The sequence below is a fragment of the Arachis ipaensis genome, chromosome B5, assembly GCF_059453495.1.
Source record: "Arachis ipaensis isolate K30076 ecotype BB chromosome B5, ASM5945349v1, whole genome shotgun sequence".
NCBI classification, from domain to species: domain Eukaryota; kingdom Viridiplantae; phylum Streptophyta; class Magnoliopsida; order Fabales; family Fabaceae; genus Arachis; species Arachis ipaensis.
In genome coordinates this window covers 64,499,500-64,506,956 of record NC_142440.1, presented here as the reverse complement: position 1 = coordinate 64,506,956, position 7,457 = coordinate 64,499,500, and the positions used below count along the sequence as shown (strand labels likewise).

General features: G+C 36.8%; 1 non-coding gene across 1 annotated transcript; it reads right to left on the bottom strand.

Annotated features, from left to right (window-relative positions):
- Nucleotides 1–5,822: 5,822 nt before the first annotated feature.
- On the bottom strand, nt 5,823–5,931 carry LOC148564454 (small nucleolar RNA R71). The gene has a single exon (XR_015885225.1). It is a non-coding gene; the product is annotated as a small nucleolar RNA R71 (small nucleolar RNA).
- Between the last annotated feature and the right edge of the window lie 1,526 nt (nt 5,932–7,457).

Here is a 7,457-nt window from a genome sequence, read left to right as displayed (position 1 = left end):
AAATAAAATTATCTTTGGAAACTGATATCTTGAAAAAGCACAAGAAAAACAAGAAAAGACCCAGAAGAAGAAAAACTACAGATCAAACAAGGAAAATAAACAAGAACAACTTGAAGATCAAGAAGGAACAATGAACACTAATTCAAAAATTTTAAAGGAAGATAAAAAAATGTAATTGACACCAAACTTAAAACATAAAACTAAACTTAAACAGAAAAACTCAATTATTAGTAAAAAAAATAAAATTTCGAAAAAAAAATTTTGAAAAAGAAAATAAGGATTCTAAAATTTTAACAAGAACAATAATAAAAGACTCAAAGACAAAACACAGATTAATAAAGAAAAATAAAAAAATTTTTTAAAGATTTTTGAAAAAAAAGTAAAAGACTCTGACCCAAAAGACAAAATCTTCCTAATCTAAGCAACAGGATGAACCGTCAGTTGTTCAAACTCGAACAATCCCCGGCAACGGCGCCAAAAACTTGGTACACGAATTGTGAATCACACTTTTCACAACTCGTACCACTAACCAGCAAGTGCACTGGGTCGTCCAAGTAATACCTTACGTGAGTAAGGGTCGAATCCCACAGAGATTGTTGGTCTGAAGCAATCTATGGTTATCTTGTACTTCTTAGTCAGGATATCAATTATACTTATCAGTTTGAATTGCGAAAAATAAAAGAGCATGAAATAAATACTTGTTCTGCAGTAATGGAGAATATGTTGGAGTTTTGGAGATGCTTTGTCTTCTGAATCTCTGCCTTCCGCCTGTCTTCTTGTTCACGCACGCAAGGTTCCTCCTGTGGCAAGCTGTATGTTGGTGGATCACCGTTGTCAATGGCTACCATCCATCCTCTCAGTTAAAATGGTACAGGTGCGCTGTCACTGCACGGCTAATCATCTATCGGTTCTCACTTATGCTGGAATAGGATGCATTGGTCCTTTTGCGTCTGTCACTACGCCCAACCCTTTGAGTTTGAAGCTTGTCATAATCATCCAATCACTAAATCCTACTCAGAATACCACAGACAACGTTTAGACTTTCCGGATTCTCAAGGATGCTGCCAATGGGTTCTAGCTTATACCACGATGATTCTGATTAAGAAATCTAAGAGATACTCATTCAATCGAAGGTCGAACGAAAGTGATTGTCAGGCACACGTTCATAGGTTGAGGATGGTGATGAGTGTCACGAATCACCACATCCATCATATTAAAATGCGAATGAACATCTTAGGTAGAAACAAGCGTGTTTGAATAGAAAACAGAAATAATTGCATTAATTCATCGAGACACAGCAGAGCTCCTCACCCCCAACAATGGAGTTTAGAGACTCATGCCATCAAAGAGTACAAAGTTCAGATCTAAAAATGTCATGAGATGCAAAATAATCCTCTAAAAGTTGTTTAAATACTAAACTAGTAACCTAGGTTTACAGAAAAATGAATAAGCTATGATAGATAGTGCAGAAATTCACTTATGGGGCCCACTTGGTGTGTGCTGGTACTGGGACTTGAGCTTTACATGTGCCTAGGCTGTTTCTGGAGTTAAATGCCAGGTTGTAACCTGTTTTGGGCGTTTAACTCCAACTTGTAACCTGTTTCTGGCGTTTAACGATAGACTACAGCATGGAACTGGCGTTGAACGCCAGTTTACGTCATCTATCCTTGAGAAAAGCATAGACTATTATATATTGCTGGAAAGCCCTGGATGTATACTTTCCAACGCCATTGAGAGCGCGCCAATTGGACTTTTGTAGCTCCAGAAAATTTATTCCGAGTGTAGAGAGGTCAGAATCCAACAGCATCAGCAATCCTTTTTCAGCCTGAATAAGATTTTTGCTCAGCTCCCTCAATTTCAGCTAGAAAATACCTGAAATTATAGAAAAACACACAAACTCATAGTAAAGTCCAGAAATATGAATTTTTCCTAGAAACTAATGAAAATATACTAAAAACTAACTAAAACATACTAAAAACTACATGAAATTAACCCCAAAAAGCGTATAAAATATCCGCTCATCAGCAAGCGTGACTCCTCCCAGGAGAGTGCTATGCTCACTCCAAAGCGTTACCTAGAGAGCGTGACATTAGCCTTTATTTTCTTCCTCATTTGTTCATCGAACATGCTCTCTTGTGAGCTTGAGAATGAGCACTGGTGCAAGCGCTGGCACCTTCCAGGAGAGCACTACGCTCTTTCACGAGCACTATGCTTGCTTGTGAGCGTGGAGAAAGAGAGATGGTCATTTGTTCCTTTTGGAATGGCATCGAAGGCACTCTTTGAGTGAGCTCCCAGGAGAGTGATAAGCGGATAGTTTATAAGCTTTTTGCCATCATTTTTATATAGTTTTTAATATGTTTGTTTGAGTTTTATTAAGTTTTCATAGGTTTTAGTACAAAATTAACATTTTTGGATTTTACTCCGAGTTTGTGCATTTTTATATAATTTCAGGTATTTTTTGGCTGAAATTGAGGAGCTGGAGCAAAAGTCTGATTCAGAGGCAGAGAAAGCACTCCAAACGTTGTCCTAATCTGACCTCCTTGCACTCGAAAGAGCTTTTCTGGAGCTATAGAAGTCCAAATGAAGCATTCTCAATGGATATGGAAAGCTAACATCTAGAGCTTTCCAGCAATGTTTAATAGTCTATACTTGGCTTCAGAATTGAAGGCCCAAAACTGGCGTTCAACGCCAGCCTCCTACCCCATTCTGGCGTCCAATGCCCAAAGAAGAAGAGACCAGCATTCAACGGCTAAGAAGGACCCCCTAGCCAGTGTTCAATGTCGTAGAAGCCCCTTAGCACATGGATCTCAATCAAGCTCAGCCCAAACACTCACCAAGTGAGCCCCAGAAGTGGATTTTAGCACTAAAAGATTGTTTTACCCTTCATATGTAATCCTTAGTCATTAGTCTAGTATTTATTTGAGAACTTTTACATCTTTTTGAGACTTCTAGCATATTTTCGAATTACATATTGTATTTTCTATCAGTATGAGTTTCTAAACCTCCTAGGTTGAGGGGAGGAGCTCTGCTGAGTTTTATGGATTAATAAAGTACTACTGTTCTATCTCAATACGTGTTTGATTCTCTATTTTAAGATGTATTTCCATTCTTCATTATTATTAATGCGTTGAACCGGTGTAAGGTTATCTCATTCTACAGGGATTCAGTGTGAGTCTTTCATCGGACAATGATGAACCACCAGCTTGATTATACATCTCCTAGATGGCTAATCCACAACTTTGTTAGGGACTTCTCGAGACACCAGTTCAGCCGAGGTATGGGGAGATTAGAGTCTTTGTGGTAGAGGCTAACCATAGGTGAAGCATTCTCTGATCCGAAATATTCGACCTTGTCTATGGCGTTTTGAGTAGGATCACTAAGGAGAATGAACTGCAGGAGCTTCACCCTCAATCAGAATGGATCTGCACTAACCTTGGGATTCAGATCTAGAGGAGCATTAGGGACCTTGTAAGAAAGGCGTTGATCACATACAGCCTGCCAATGAAGAAATCATTCACAGTTGGAATAGACAGTAAGACCGGAATTAATCCATAAGAACAAAGCATCTCCAAGCCTTAACCATCTTCTTATTATTGCAAACACATCAACTTAGTAACGTTTTATTTATTTACTTTTATGCATTTTAAACAATCAACCAACTCTTCTATACACCTGACTAAGATCTACAAGATAACCATAACTTGCTTCAAATCACAATCCTCGTGAGATCAACCCTGACTCACTCAGGTATTACTTGGACGACCCAGTGCACTTGCTGGTTCAGTTGTATGAAGTGTGGGAATTCGTGCACCAAGTTTTTGGCGCCGTTGCCGGGGATTGTTCGAGTTTCGACAACTGCCAGATTAACTTATTGCTTAGATTAGGTAATTTCCTTTTCTTTATAGGTTTAGTTTTATTTTATCTGAGTCTTTTATTTTCTTTTCAAAAAGTTTTCAAAAATCCTTTCTTTTCTTTATCAATCTTTATTTTTGGTTTAAGTCTTTTGTTCTTGTTCTTGTTCTTGTTCGAATTTCTTTGAGACTTTTTTCAAAAAAAATTTTCAAAAATAGTGTCTTTTGTTTGAGTCTTATGTCAATCATTAAGTTTGGTGTCTTCTTGTGTCTTTTCTTTTAATGTTTTCGAAAATTGTGTCTTTGGTTTTCAAAATTTTTAAGTTTGGTGTCTTTTGCATGTTCTTGTTTTCTTTGAATTCTTTAAGTTTTGTTCTTGGTGTTCTTCTTGATCTTCAAAGTGTTCTTGTTTTTCTTCTTGTTTTGATCTTAAAATTTTTAAGTTTGGGGTCTCTTTGTATTTTTCTTTGCAATTTTCGAAATTTTGTGTTCTTAGATCTAAAAATTTTAAGTTTGGTGTCTTTTTGTTGTTTTTCTCTTTCTTCATTAAATTCAAAAATAAAAAAAAAATTAAATATCTTTTCTTTGCATTAATTTTCGAAAATATCAACAAAAGTTTCAAATTTTAATTTCAAAATCACTATCTTATCTTATCTTAGCTTTAAATTTTAAATTTCAAATCTTTTCAAAATCAAATCTTCTAAAAAATCATATCTTTTTCAAAGCACTATCATATCTTTTTATCTTTCTTTAAAAATTCAAAAAACTTATCGTATCTTTTTATTTCAAATTCAAATTTTAAAATTCAATTTCAAAATGCAAAATTTAAATTTCAAATTTCAAAATTCAAAATTTAAATTTCAAATTTCAAATGTCAAAATCTGATCTTTTTCAAATCTTTTCAAATTCTTATCTTATCTTTTCTAATTTCAAATTTTAAATCAAATCTTTTCCAAATCTTTTTTACTTCTATCTTATCTTTTCTAATTTCAAATTTTAAATTCAAATCTTTTCTAATCTTCTATCTTATCTTGTTTTCAAATCTTCCTTAATTAGTTAGTTATTTTCTCTCTCTCCTTTTTCAAAACTTCCTAATTAATTCTTTTCTTTCCTATTTTCGAAAATTCTCTTCTATATCTCTCTCTTCTATTTTTGAAAATTCATTAATTAATTTTCAAATTGTTTTTAATTAATTAGTTTCTATTTTTGAATTTTATTAATAAATAAAATAAAAACAAAAATATTTTAATTCTTGTTTCTCTTCTTGCTTCTTAATTTTCGAATTTTCTACTCCTCATAGCTGAATTCTTCTTCTCATTCTTCTATCTTCATTCTTCTTTCCTTTCTTCTTCACATCTCATAGGGAGTCCTCTGTTCTTGAACATAGAGCTCCCATTCTCCTTCTTTCTTGGTTTCTTTTTCTTGTTTATGGCCAGGAACAGGGATAAAGAACCTCTCTTTAATCGTGATCCTGAACCTGAGAAAACTTTAAGGAGGCATTTAAAACAAGCTAAAGTACAACACTTTGGAAGAAACCTCTCAGAAAATTTCGAACAGAAAGTTGACAACATGGCAGCCGAGCCTAATCAGGAAGGAGAGGCAAGAAAGGTTCTTGGTGACTACACCATACCAACCTCTGACTTCTATGGAAGAAGTATCTCCATACCTTCCACTAGAACTAACAACTTTGAGCTTAATCCTCAGTTAGTCTCTCTTCTACAACAGAATTGTATGTTCCATGGACTTCCATTGGAAGATCCACACCAATTTCTATTGGATATCTTGTAAATCTTTGACACTGTTAAGACCAATGGAGTGGATCCTGAGGTCTACAGGCTTATGCTCTTTCCCTTTGCTGTTAGAGACAAAGCTAAAATATGGTTAGATTCTCAACCTAAAGAAAGCTTAGACTCTTGGGAAAAGTTGGTCAATGCTTTCTTGGCCAAATTCTTTCCTCCTCAAAGGATGAGCAAAATCAGAGTACAAGTTCAAACTTTTAGACAAAAAGAAGGTGAATCCCTCTTTGAAGCTTGGGAAAGATATAAGCAACTGATTAGGAGATATCCTTCTAACATGCTCTCAGAATGGTCTATCCTAGGCATCTTCTATGATGGCTTGTCTGAGATGTCCAAAATATCATTGGACAGCTCTGTAGGTGGATCACTCTACTTGAAGAAAACGCCTGCAAAAGTAAGAGAACTTATTGAGATGGTTGCAAACAATCAATTCATGTACACCTTTGAGAGAAATACTGTGAACAATGGGGTCCCTTAGGAGAAAGGAGTTCTTCAAATTGACACTCCAAATGCCATATTGGCTCAGAACAAGATCTTGACCCAGCAAGTCAATATGATCTTTCAGCCTTTGACTGGAATTCAAGCTGCAGCTGGCAGCACCCAAGAAGCTTCCTCTGAAGTAGAAGCTTATGATCCTGATCAACCCACCATGGAGGACGTAAATTACATGGGAGAACCCTATGGAAACACCTACAACCCCTCATAGAGGAATCATCCTAACCTTTCATGAAAGGATCAACAGAAGCGTCAGTAAGGCTTCAATAATAATCAAGGTGGAAGAACCCAGAATAGGTTCAATAACAGGCCACCATTCCCATCTTCTCAAGGGAATATGAAGAATCCTAAGCAGAGCCTTTCTGACATAGTCATTCTAGTCTCCAGCCTCTCTAAGACCACTCATAGTTTCATAACTGAAACAAGGTCCTCCATTAGAAATTTGGAGGTACAAGTTGGTCAACTGAACAAGAGAATCCCTGAGACTCCTCCTGACACTCTTCCTAGTAACACTAAAGTAAACCCAAGAGAAGAGTACAAGGCCATCACCAAAGAGGATGAGGCTGAATCTGGAGAGACTGGGATGGGGTTGAACACCAGTAAAGAGCATCTCATTGGGCGTTCAATGCCGAAGCTGGCACAGAAGCTGGCGTTGAACGCTAGTAAGGAATACCTCACTGGGCATTCAGTGCCCAAACTAGCAGGGATTCTGGCGTTGAACACCAGTATGGAAGGTTTTACTGGGCGTTCAACGCCCAAAGAACCACCAGAACTGGCGTTGAACGCTAGTAATGGCACACCTACTGAGTGTTCAGCACCCACTGAAGAATTTCCTATCCAGGAATTAATGAAAGTCAAGGCTCATATAGAGACTATAGAGGTTCCCTTGTATGCACTCTTGCAGTGCATGAGTTCTGATGAATATTCATCCTCTGATGAGGATGAGGACACTAGGCAAGAGCAAGTTGCTCAGTGCCTAGGAGCTTTCATGAAGCAGAATGCCAAGCTGTTTGGTACAAAGCATTTGAAAGAAGAACCTCCATTGCTTACCAAAGAACTCAATGCTTTGGTACAACAGAAGCTACCTCAGAAGCTTTCGGGTCCCAGACACTTCTTAATTCCTTGTACCATAGGCACCATGACCTTTGAGAAGGCTCTGTGTGACCTAGGGTCAAGTATAAACCTCATACCACTCTTTGAGGTACAAGCTGCAAATATCTCACTAGAGATGATAGACAAATCAATGAAGAAAGCATATGGCTTAGTAGAAGATGTATTGGTAAAGTTAAAGACCTGTACATCCCTACAAACTTCA